At 44.0% G+C, this 12,395-nt stretch overlaps 1 protein-coding gene across 3 annotated transcripts in view; it reads right to left on the reverse strand.

Moving 5' to 3' along the window:
* B3GNT4 (UDP-GlcNAc:betaGal beta-1,3-N-acetylglucosaminyltransferase 4) overlaps window positions 1-12,395 on the reverse strand; it is a 90,861-nt gene that overhangs the window by 48,853 nt on the left and 29,613 nt on the right. The window lies entirely within an intron of this gene.

The raw sequence follows: 12,395 nt of genomic DNA on the forward strand, positions 1-12,395 counted from the left end.
AATACACCAGAAAAAAAAAGGAACATTTGAATTGGTTTTAGGTTCTGCTGCAGTCATCTGACGGGGTTGAGAAGTCTGGGCCAAAACATTTTGATGAGAGTCAGACAGGCAATTGTGGCTATTAGTTATTATGCCCCCAGCAGTACTAAAAGCCCCTCTAGCAAAACGCTAGCAGCAGGGCAGGCCAGAACCTCCGAAGCTTATCTCCCATTCTCCTCCTCCTCCTCATTATCACCCAATCTGCGCTGAGAAGATGAGGAGCCTAGGTAGTATCTCCTCATGTACTTTCTTCCTCCATCTCCACCTTGTACACATGCAAAGCTTCCTCTTTAAATTGTGAGCAGCAAAATTTTGAATAGAAACAGAAGCGGGACGGTTAAGCGGATTATGGCATCATCACCGCTCACTAGCTTGGTTGAGTCCTCAAAGTTTTGTAGAACTTCAAAGATGTCAGACATTCTTGCCCACTTGTCGGTTCTTATGTACGGGGGCTAAACGGAATACGGATTGATATGTGTAGCTGGTATTCAACTACTGCCCTCTGCTGCTCACAAAGCCTTGCCAACGTGTGCGATGTGACCACATGCTGGAACTTCACATTACACACCAGTCGCTGAGCTGGCACTTGCTCTGCTGCAGCACTGCCAGACTGCTGGTCTCTCCAGGCTCGGATATAGAAGAGCTAAATCATCGTGGGACTTTGTGTGGATTACGTTGGACCTGCAGGGAAGTTTTTGGGGGGGTATAAAAAAGGGTGAAAGGTGGTCTTTGCATTTTATTTCAAATAAAGGATTTTTGTGGTATTTGTGTTTATTTATTTTCACTTACAGATTAGTGATGAGGGTGTCTCAGACGCCTTCCATTACCAATCTAGGGCTTAGGCTTGTGCCCACAGGAGCTCGCATCTGCAGATATATCCGCAGGTACGTCCGCAGGTTTCCCGCTTCAGCTCCCCGGAATCTGTAGCTAGACATAGCTGTGGCATTCCAGCGAAATAGCTGCGGTTAACTTGCGGACATTCATGCGACTTACCTGTGGAAGTCCCGGCCTTTATCTCCATAGTGGAGGGCCGGTATTTCCACAGGTAATTCCGCAGGAATAATTGACATGCAGTTATGAGCGGCTGCAGGACATCCGCAGCGTATTCCGAAGCCGCACATAACGCAGCATTGACACAGACACTCCCCATGTCCCATAGTATTACATGGGGAGTGTCGGTACTTGCAAAAACCTGCGGATTTATCTAGAAAATACAGATAAATCCGCAGGTTTTCCGCAGCAAAATGCGCAGGTACAGAGTCCCGTGGGCACATAGCTATAGAGTCAGCTGTGAGCTGAGATTAACCCCTTATTACCCCAATTGCGACCGCACCAGGGCAATTAGGAAGAGCAGAGTAAAGGGATGAGGTTTCGCATCTAATGGACTAGCCCCCAGCTGTCTAGCTTTATCTTGGCTTGTTATAATTGTGGGGGAGGGGGGAAACCACACGTAGTTTTTTTTTTATATTTTTACTGTATGATTTAGACCCGAGGACCGAGTCTGTGATTTCAAGTGTCAGGCAGACTGTCACCCAGGCTAGGGACACTGACTGGAACCGATCACACACATCAGTGGGCGGGTGAAGCAGTGAATATGCATGAGCTTAATAACCGGCCCCGGAAGAAGAATGAGCCACTGCAGGAGCAGTGTACAGCTGCGCAGATGACTTAAGTAAATCGGTAAGCTTCATTATAGTTTTCTTTAGTTTTACTGTATTTTTTTTTTGTTTAAATTTCCCAAGTGTCAATCAAATTCAGAATTAACAAAGACGCACAAAAAAACCCCCAAAAAATGCACCACCATTACAATCGTGTTTTTTTTTATTATATATATATATATATATATATATATATATATATATATATATATATATATATATATATATATATATATATATATATATATATATATATATATATATATATATATATATATATATATATATATATATATATATATATATATATATATATATATAATTTTTTTATTTATTTTTTCAGGCACACTGGGACAAGGTGCAGTTTTGGTTGCAGTTAAAACTGCAGTGTGTGCATATAGCTTTAAATATACTTTATTAAAAGTTACTGCAGCAAAAAGTGAACAAGTCCTGCACCGCCTGCCCTCAGATTACCTCCAGGTCCAGTGGCTCACGTGCTGATGATTGCCATATAGCGCTGGTTGCAGGCGCAGCGTGCTGGTCGGTAGTGAGCAGCTAGGAGATCCAACAACAGGGAGATGAATAATCGACCGCAAACAGCTGCTATGCCAAACAAATTCTTTTTTATTCAAACGTTCTTTTCATCGGTGCAGATAAAATTGCGGGAGGTGGCTTGGATGCGAGTCCCTCCAAAGGACGACGGCCGTTTCGTCTGTGAGTCAGACTTCTACGGGTCCACGTCGGGGAATGGCCGCACACACCTTATAAAGGGGAGTGCATCCAGGCCACATCACCGCACGTTAAAAACAGAGGAATGCACACATGACAGTGATTAACATAAGTGCAGACAAAACATCCCATTAAAACATGGTCATACAACCAATGTGACATACATTTCAAAAACAAATATGAAAACAGGGAAAAAAAAGGAGAAAAAATTCCACTGAAAGGTACAGGGGCATTTATCAATGTCATATCGACACATAACACGTTATATTCATATTATTCTTTTTAATGACATAACCACTCATTTGTCAAAAGATCCAGAATGAATCAATCACTCGAAAATAATTTACAAAAATTGGTTTTATGCAAACCGATTTTATAAGAATACCACCAGGTCGTTACGGTCATTTAAACCCAGGTTTCCCTGCGCTCCAAATTTTATTATCATACTTGCTTCTTTACGTAGCAATAATTTATGGAGATCGCCCCCTTGTGGAGGTAGGGAAACCTGGACTAGTCCTGCAAAGCGCAAGATGTTGGGATTACCTTCATGTGCTGTACGAATGTGTTCTATTAACCTAGGAGAACCTTTACCTGTGGAGATCGATTCTCACTAGCACTCAGTTCGAAAAACTAATTCCAGAGTTTCCCACAAAACCCCATTGGTATGCTATACCCAAGATACATAAAGATAGTGTTAACCCCCCTGGCCGCCCGATAGTGGCTGGCATCGGTTCGCTAACCGAGCCGTTGTCCCACTATCTTGATTGGTTATTGAGGCCTCTGATGGAAAGAATCCCTTCCTACGTGAAGGATAGTAATGATTTTATATCTTTGTTGAGAGGTTTTGTTTGGCAGGAGGGGTTCAACCTGGTGTCCATCGATGTAGAAAGCTTGTATACACGGATACCTCAGAACCTGGGTGTACAGGCAGTGAGGGAGACGGTAGCTCGCAGTGGGAAAACGCAGTTGTACTGCGATTTTGTAGGTGAGGCTTTGAATTTTGTGCTTTCAAAAAACGCATTCATGTTCCTGGATAAATGGTATGTCCAATGCGGGGGTACTGCAATGGGTACCCCCGTATCGTGCGCCATGGCTAATATTTTTTGGGGGTTTTTTGAGAGCGCATACGTTTTTGTTAGCACAAACCCATTTCTCAAGCACGTGAAGTTGTTCCTCAGGTATGTGGACGACATATTCATGGTGTGGGATGGCACAGAGGAGGAGTTCACAGGTTTTGTCACCTACCTCAATGATATAAACACCATGAATATGTCGTTCACATCATGTTTTGGAGGCAACATTATAACCTTTTTGGATATAGAGGTAGAAGTGAAGGAAGGGTCGATATTGACAAGGATGTACAGGAAACCAACTGCCTCTAACTCGTTACTGCACTTTCAGAGTGCCCACCCCACCCATACTAAAGTAGCTTTACCCTACTCTCAGTTTGAGACTAAGGAGGATCAATAATGTAAAAGAGACTTTTGAAGAACAGGCTGGGGATTTAAGATTAAGGTTATTGGCACGGGGGTACCCTAGTACACTAATTGATTCTGCGTATGAGAAGGTGTGTTCTGAGAGTTCTGAAAATCTATGTTTCAGTCAATCTTCTGGTGCTGGAAAATTGGCATATAGTCAGGCAAAGGCAAAAAAGGTGAGAAAAATGAACAATGCCGTAAATAGGTTTATGTTCAGTTTCAGGTTTGGCCCCTTAGATGGAGTAATAAAAAAAGCCATAAAAAAAGAATTGGCATATCCTTGCCAATGACCCGGATTTAAAGAGTATGACAGACGCAGGACCCTTAGTCTCTTACAGACGGTGCAACAATTTAAGAGATCTACTGGTGAAAAACAGGGTGACTTGTCAGTCCACATGGCTCGAGAAATGTTCGCCTGTTGGGAACTTTCGCTGTGGCCACTGCAAGTTTTGCGCCTTGCATCTCACCGGTACATCTCTTCAAATTGGTTCCTTTTCTCACCAGGTTAGGCAGTTTATTTCCTGCAAGACGAAATATGTAGTTTATCTGATTGTATGCCCCTGTGGAAGATTTTACATAGGGAAGACAATCAGGTGCATGTACATACGCTTTAGAGAGCACTATAAATCGATCTCCACAGGTAAAGGTTCTCCTAGGTTAATAGAACACATTCGTACAGCACATGAAGGTAATCCCAACATCTTGCGCTTTGCAGGACTAGTCCAGGTTTCCCTACCTCCACAAGGGGGCGATCTCCATAAATTATTGCTACGTAAAGAAGCAAGTATGATAATAAAATTTGGAGCGCAGGGAAACCTGGGTTTAAATGACCGTAACGACCTGGTGGTATTCTTATAAAATCGGTTTGCATAAAACCAATTTTTGTAAATTATTTTCGAGTGATTGATTCATTCTGGATCTTTTGACAAATGAGTGGTTATGTCATTAAAAAGAATAATATGAATATAACGTGTTATGTGTCGATATGACATTGATAAATGCCCCTGTACCTTTCAGTGGAATTTTTTCTCCTTTTTTTTCCCTGTTTTCATGTTTGTTTTTGAAATGTATGTCACATTGGTTGTATGACCATGTTTTAATGGGATGTTTTGTCTGCACTTATGTTAATCACTGTCATGTGTGCATTCCTCTGTTTTTAACGTGCGGTGATGTGGCCTGGATGCACTCCCCTTTATAAGGTGTGTGCGGCCATTCCCCGACGTGGACCCGTAGAAGTCTGACTCACAGACGAAACGGCCGTCGTCCTTTGGAGGGACTCGCATCCAAGCCACCTCCCGCAATTTTATCTGCACCGATGAAAAGAACGTTTGAATAAAAAATAATTTGTTTGGCATAGCAGCTGTTTGCGGTCGATTATTCATCTCCCTGTTGTTGGATCTTTATTAAAAGTTACATTTTAATATTTTTCACCTTGCTGTTAAATATGCTCTGATATTTGCAAGTACAATTTTTTTGTTAGCCAATAAAGCTAAAACTCCTAGAATACTTTTGTATTTTGGGCATAAATAGTTAAAAACAAAAATTAAAAAAAAAAAAAGGACAGAAAAAAAAAAAAAGTTCAAATCACCCCCCTTTCCCCACATTAAAATTTTATTTTTTTCTCTTTACACACGCAGCATCAGAGTCCATAAAACTTCAATCTATCAAAATCTAAAAATAATTAACCCCATTGGTTATGCAAAAATTGCATTTTTTTTTAATACCGCAAAAAAAGTTGTAAGAAATTAGCAAAGTGTTATATGTATCCCAAAATGTTATCAATCAGTACGTGGTCTTGCCCCGCAAAAAAAAAAAAACAAAAAAAACAAAAACACACAACCCCTAAGGCTATGTGCGCACTTTGCGTCGTTCTAGTTGCTGTTCAAAACGCATATTTTGGCAGAAATTGCTTTTGCCAAAGTTGCTTTTGACCATCAAAACGCGGTAAATACGTGTGCGTATTTACCACGTTTTAGCTGCGTTTTCAGCGCTTTTTACTTGCTTCTTCATTGCCTAAAGTCAGATGCGTTTTGAACACAAAGACAAAACAAAATAAAGTTTTAACATACAAACACTATGAAAAAAGGGGGAAAAAAAAAAAAAGAAAAGAATGTTTTAATCATAACGAAAATAGTTATATTTAATGAAATTATAGCGGTTTTATACTATTTTTGCCAAAAAAATTCAATAATTAAATAATTTTCTTTATTTTAATTGTCGGACTATGTGTGTGTGTGTAAAGGGACATATTATTCCATTATTTTGAAGTCAGAAAAGCTTGCGTTTTGGTATTCCAAAACGCATTGTTTGTGCAGCTAAAAAGCAGGTAAAACGCTGGGATTTTGATGTTGGTTGCTTTTTGCTACTTCTCATTGACGTCAATGTTAGAAAAACGCAGCCCAAATGGCAAAAACAATTGACATGCTGCTTCTCTGAACGCATGATTTTTGCCACAAATTACGCAAATTAAACACTGCTTTTGTAAATGCAAAGTGCGGACTATAAATGCCCATTTTCCATAGACTTTGCTGGAAAATCAAAACGCATGTCTTTTGGCATGAAAACGCTGCAGTTCAAAACGGACCTAAAAAGCACCCGAAACGCAGGTTGAAACGGAAAGTGCGCACATAGCCTTACAGAGCTCCACTGACCAAAACATGAAAAATGTTAAAGACCTCAGAAAATTGCAACAGTAAAGCCTGCTTTCCACGTGTCGATATGTCGTGCGATCACATTTGGATCGCACCCGCCCCCATCGTTTGTGCGGCACGGGCAATTTGTTGCCCGTATCACACAAAGTTGTAATCCCCCGTCACACGTACTTACCTTCCAAACGACCTCGCTGTGGGCGGCGAACATCCTCTTCCTGAAGGGGGAGGGATGTTCTGTGTCACAGCGACGTCAAACAGCGGCCAGCCAATAGTAGCGGAGGGGCGGAGATGAGCGGGACATAACATCCCGCCCACCTGCTTCCTTCTGCATTGTCGGCGGGACGCAGGTAAGCTGCAGTTCATCGTTCCCGGGGTGTTGCACGGAGCGATGTGTGCTGCCTCGGGAACGATGAACAACCGGCACACAGAAAGACGTTCGATTTTTAAAAAATGAGCGACGTGTCAACAAGCAACGATAAAGTGAGTATTTTTGCTCGATCACAGACGCTCGTAGCTGTCACACGCTATGATATGTCTAACGATGCCGGATGTGCGTCACTAACGACATGACCCCGACGACATATCGTTAGATATATCGTAGCGTGTAACGTGCCCTTAAAAACTTTTTTGTTTCTTCAAATTTCTGAATTTTTTTCACCACTAAGATAACAAAAAAACTGGTCTCGATCCATGGTCATTTTTACCATACAATTTAGGTCATAAACACAACTTAAGAATGGGTTTTTTGCAATGTCAGAGCATTAGGATTTTTTCCCCCAGTACAATCCAATATAGAATGAATAAAGCCCCTTCTAGACGTCCGTGTTTAATCAGGTACAAGCCACACGCATCGGTATGGTCATACGTGTGTCATGCGTGTGACATCTGTTTGCATACATGCGACATCAGTGTGACACGTACCGGAGAAAACAAGGGTCTCTGAAATAAAAAGATTTTCTATATTCACCTGTATCCAGCGCTGTTTTCTTCGGCTCTGCTGTCTCCTGCTTCGGACTCCTGCTCATTATATTCATTGATTATTCGCTGCACCTCGGACCTGGAAGCTGAAGCACTGCGGTGATGGCATCGTTGGGACAGGCGAGCATCCAGCAAGCAGTGTGTGTGTAGTGACGTCCAGGAGGTCATTGGAGTTCCCAATGAACTCTGATGACATTCTGATGAAACCCCCACGAAACCCGCCCTACGGCGGGAGTCACCACTGTGACTTCACAGGTTCATCAGAGTTCATTGGGAACTCCGATAACCTCCTGGACGTCACTGCACACACACACTGGTTGCTTGCTGAATACTCACCTGTCACCAGTGAGGTGGTGATGCGGTCCCTGGTGCTGACCCCGGCAATGCTGTCCTAGGCGATGCTCCGGCTTCCAAGTCCGAGGTGCAGTGAATATAATGAGCGGGGGTCAGAATCGGGAGACAGCAGAGTCGAAGAAAACAGCGCCGGATACAGGTGAATATAGAAAATCTTTTTATTTCAAAGACCCGTGTTTTCTCTGGTACATGTCACACTGATGTCACACGGATCACATCAGTGTGCGATCCGTGTGACACCTGTGCTGCCGGAGAAAAAACGGACATGTCTCTGTGTGTGCGTGCAGGACCAAGAGGGGGGGGGGGGGGTCACACGGTTCGTGTGGAAACACGGCCGTTTAAGTAACACTACAGAATAACATGGGTACGTGTGGCATCCGTGTTAAAAACGGATGTCACATGTACCTGAAACACAGACGTCTGAAAGTGGCTTAACCTCATAACGACGGCCGTACGACTTAAAGCGGCGGCAAAACAGGGTACTTATTCTGTTCCGCCGCTTTAAAGCGGCGGCCCGAAAAAACCCTGTAGCGCCCCCCAGCGACCGAAAATCTCGGGGGTTTCAGCTACCGGGGGTAGCTGAGACCCCCCAGATTATGAATCGGGGTGTTTTTTTTGGACCCCGATCATGTGATCGGCGGTATACACCGTATACCGACGAACACATGAAAAAAAAAAGAAATGGCCGGTAAAACGGATTTCTTTTTCATCTGACATGATCAAACATGTCAGATGAGAAAGAAATCTAACCCCCTAGTGCCCCCAAAGCCCCCGGTACCGGAGAGTCCAACCACCCCCACCCCTACCCCCACCGGACATCCAAAATGGCGCCGAAGCGCACAGAAAACTGCCGCCGGCGCCGGCTCTGCAGTCATTTCCCTCCGATCTGAAATGATCAAACATTTCAGATCGGAGGGAAATGTCCTCCCCCTGACCCCTCCTCCGGTCCACCGGAGCCCTCTGGTCACCGGAGCCCCCTCCGGTTCTCCAGAGCCACCACCCCCCTCCCCCCTCCGGAGCGTGGAAGATGGCGGCGCACAGCGCGCGGCCGCCTTCATTCTGCTCTTTCTGCCGCATGTGACACGTCACATGCGGCAGAAAGGTGTCCCCAGTTCCCACTAGGTCACCTCCCCCCCCAAGCCCCCGGTTATACGTTACCTGTCTGCCGCTCCGGGCCCGCGATCGCCGCCTCCTTCTTCAATGCTGGCGGCGCATGCGCAGACAGCGGCTGTCAGCTGGATCCCTGCAAGCAGGGATCCTGCTGACGTCGCTGATGCACAGGCTCCACTGTGGACCGGGGGAGGGTGAGTGCAGTGATCTGCAGCCACACTCCTCACATGGAGAGGCTGCTGTTCCAGAAAATGGGGGGTACGTTCTGTGAGCGTGCCCCTCATATTCTGGAATGAGGTTACTGCAGGTCACTCTGCCCTAGGTTGGACCGGGGCAGTGTGAGTGCAGTATTCTCAGATTACTGCACCCACACTGCTCATGGAGAGCTTGCTCTTCCAGAAAATGGGGGATACGTTCCCTGAACGTGCCCCCCATATTCTAGAAGATCCAGAGTCGGCGCGGGACCTCCAAAATGGATTACAGCGACCGGAATTTCTTTATTTTCAATAAATTGGTAAAAGAGGAATGTTTCGGGGAGTGTTTTTTCAAATAAATTTTTTTTTGTCTTTTTTTTTCTATTACTGACTGGGTTAGTGATGTCGGGTATCTGTTCAGATGCCGTGACATCACTAACCCCAGGGCTTGATGCCAGGTGACATTACAGCTGGTATCAACCCCATATATTACCCCGTCTGCCACCGCACCAGGGCGCGGGATGAGCTGGGGCGAAGCGCCAGGATTGGCGCATCTAATGGATGCGCCACTTCTGGGGCGGCTGCGGCCTGCTATTTTTAGGCTGGGAAGAGTCCAATAACCATGGCTCTTCCCACCCTGAGAATACCAGACCCCAGCTGTCCGCTTCACCTTGGCTGGTGATCTAATTTGGGGGGGACCCCACGTTTTTTTTTTTTTTTAAAAAACGCCTGGGGAGCCCTCCAAATTGATCACCAGCCAAGGTGAAGCTGTCAGCTGTGGTTTGCAGGCTACAGCTGTCTGCTTTACCCTAGCTGGCTATCAAAAATAGGGGGGACCCCACGTCGTTTATTTTAATTATTAATTTTTTGGGGGGCTAAATACAAGGCTAGGCACCCTTTAGTGCCACATGAAAGGCACTAAAGGGCGCCAGCTTAGAATATGCAGGGGAATGGGACGTTATATTTGTTTGACATCTATCCATTCATCCATTGTAGCATTTTACGCTGTGTGCCCACAATCAGGGTTTGCAGCGTTTTGGGCGCAGAGTGTTTTCCCTGTGTCCATAATGCTGCGTTGTGCAGTAGAAGCACAGTGGAAGGATTTTTAGAAATCCCATGCCCAATGTGCTTCTTTTCTCCGCAGCATAAACCGACCTGTGGCGCAGCTTCCCGAGCCTCAGCATGTCAATTTATGCTGCGGAGATGAGTGTTCTCTGCAGGTAGCATAGAGCTCCACAGCGGCCTGAACCCAAATCGTGGGCTTGGGCAGCTGCGTTCTCCCGTGGACAACACTCACATCTCTGCAGGAGGCTGACACTGTGTACTAGATGCCGTGTCGCTGGATCATGGCCACAGAGCCTAACAGTGAGACATTTGTTGCTACAGCAACATTTTTGTGAAGTACCTGTGGATTCAAAATGCTTACTATACTCCTGAATAAAATCCAGTTTCCAAAATGGGGTCACTTGTGGGGGTTTTCTGATGTATAGGTACCCAAGGGGCCCTGCTAATGTGACATGGTGCGCGCAATTTATTTCAACTTTTCCAGAATTCAAATGGTGCTCCTTCCATTCCAAGCCCTCCCATTTATCCAAACAGAGGTTTTTGGCCACATGTGGGGTATCCCTGTGCTCATAAGACATTGGATAACAACCTGTGGGGTCCACGGTTTGTTGTTGTCTCTTGAAAAAGTGAGAAATTTGATGCTAAAGCAACAGTTTTGTGAAAAAAATGAAAATTTTCAATATGGCAACCTAAGCTTATCAAATTCTGTGAAGTACTCGTGGATTCAAACTGCTCACTATACACCTTGATAAAAGCCTTGAGGTGTCTTGTTTCCAGAATGAAGTCACTTGTGGGGGACCGCCACTGTTTAGGCACCTCAGGGGCTCTCCAAATGCAACCTGGCGTCCGCTATTGATTCCAGCCAATTTTGCAGTCAAATGGCACTCCTTCCCTTCCGAGCCCTGCCATGCGCCCAAACAGTTGATTTCCACCACATATAAGGTATCGCCAAACTCAGGAGAAATTGCACAATAAATGTTATGCTGAATTTTTTCCTTTTACTCTTGTAAAAAAAAAAGCTACCTGGTTGAAATAACAATTTTGTGGTAAAATTTTTTTTTTTTTTTTTCATGGCTCAACGTTATAAAATTCTGTGAAGCACCTGAGGGTTCAGGGTACTCACCAAACATCTAGATAAATTCCTTGAGGGGCCTAGTTTCCAAAATGGGGCCACTTGTGCGGGGTTTCTGCTGTTTAGGTACCTTAGGGGACCTCCAAATGCGACATGGTGCCCGCAATCTTTTTCAGCCAAATTTCCTTTCTAAAATTCAAATATTGCTCCTTTCGTTCCAAGCCCTCCCATTTGTCCAAACAAAGGTTTCAGACCACATGTGAGGTACCACCGCGCTCATAAAAAAGTGGTTAACAAACCTTGAGGTCAAATTTTTGGAATTACCTCTTGAAAAAGTGAGAAAATTGATGCTAAAGCAACATTTTTGAGAAAATTATTAAAATTTTCAATATGACAACGTAACGTTAACAAAATCTGTGAAGTACCTGTGGATCTAAAATGCTCACTATACCCCTAGATAGAAGCCTTGAGGGGTCTAGTTTCCAAAATGGTGTCACTTGTGAGGGATTTCTTCTGTTTAGGTACCTTAGCGGACCTGTAAATGCAACATGGTGCCCGCAATCTATTTCAGCCAAATTTGCTTTCCAAAATTCAAATATTGCTCCTTCTGTTCCGAGCCCTCCCATTTGTTCAAACAGAGGTTTCTGACCACATGTGGGGTATCGGCGCGCTCATAAGAAAGTGGGGAACAAGTTTTGAGGTCCATTTTGTTGTGTTATTTCTTCTAAAAGTGAATAAATTTGGGTTAGAGCAACATTTTTAGGTAAAATTTAATTTTTGCTTTTTTTCATTCCACATTGCTTTTGTTCATGTGAAGCACCTGAAGGGTTAATAAACTTCTTGAATGTGGTTTTGAGTACTTTGGGGGTGCAGTTTTTAGAATGGTGTCACTTTTGGGTATTTTCTGTCATCTAGGCCTATTGAAGTCACTTCAAATGTGATGTGGTCCCTAAAAAACTGGTTTTGTAAATTTTGATGTAAAAATGAGAAATCGCTGATAAACTTTGAACCCCTCTAACTTCCTAACAAAAAAAAATTTTGTTTCCAAAATTGTGCTGATGTAAAGT

This window comes from Anomaloglossus baeobatrachus, chromosome 1, assembly GCF_048569485.1.
Source record: "Anomaloglossus baeobatrachus isolate aAnoBae1 chromosome 1, aAnoBae1.hap1, whole genome shotgun sequence".
Classification (NCBI taxonomy): Eukaryota; Metazoa; Chordata; class Amphibia; order Anura; family Aromobatidae; genus Anomaloglossus; species Anomaloglossus baeobatrachus.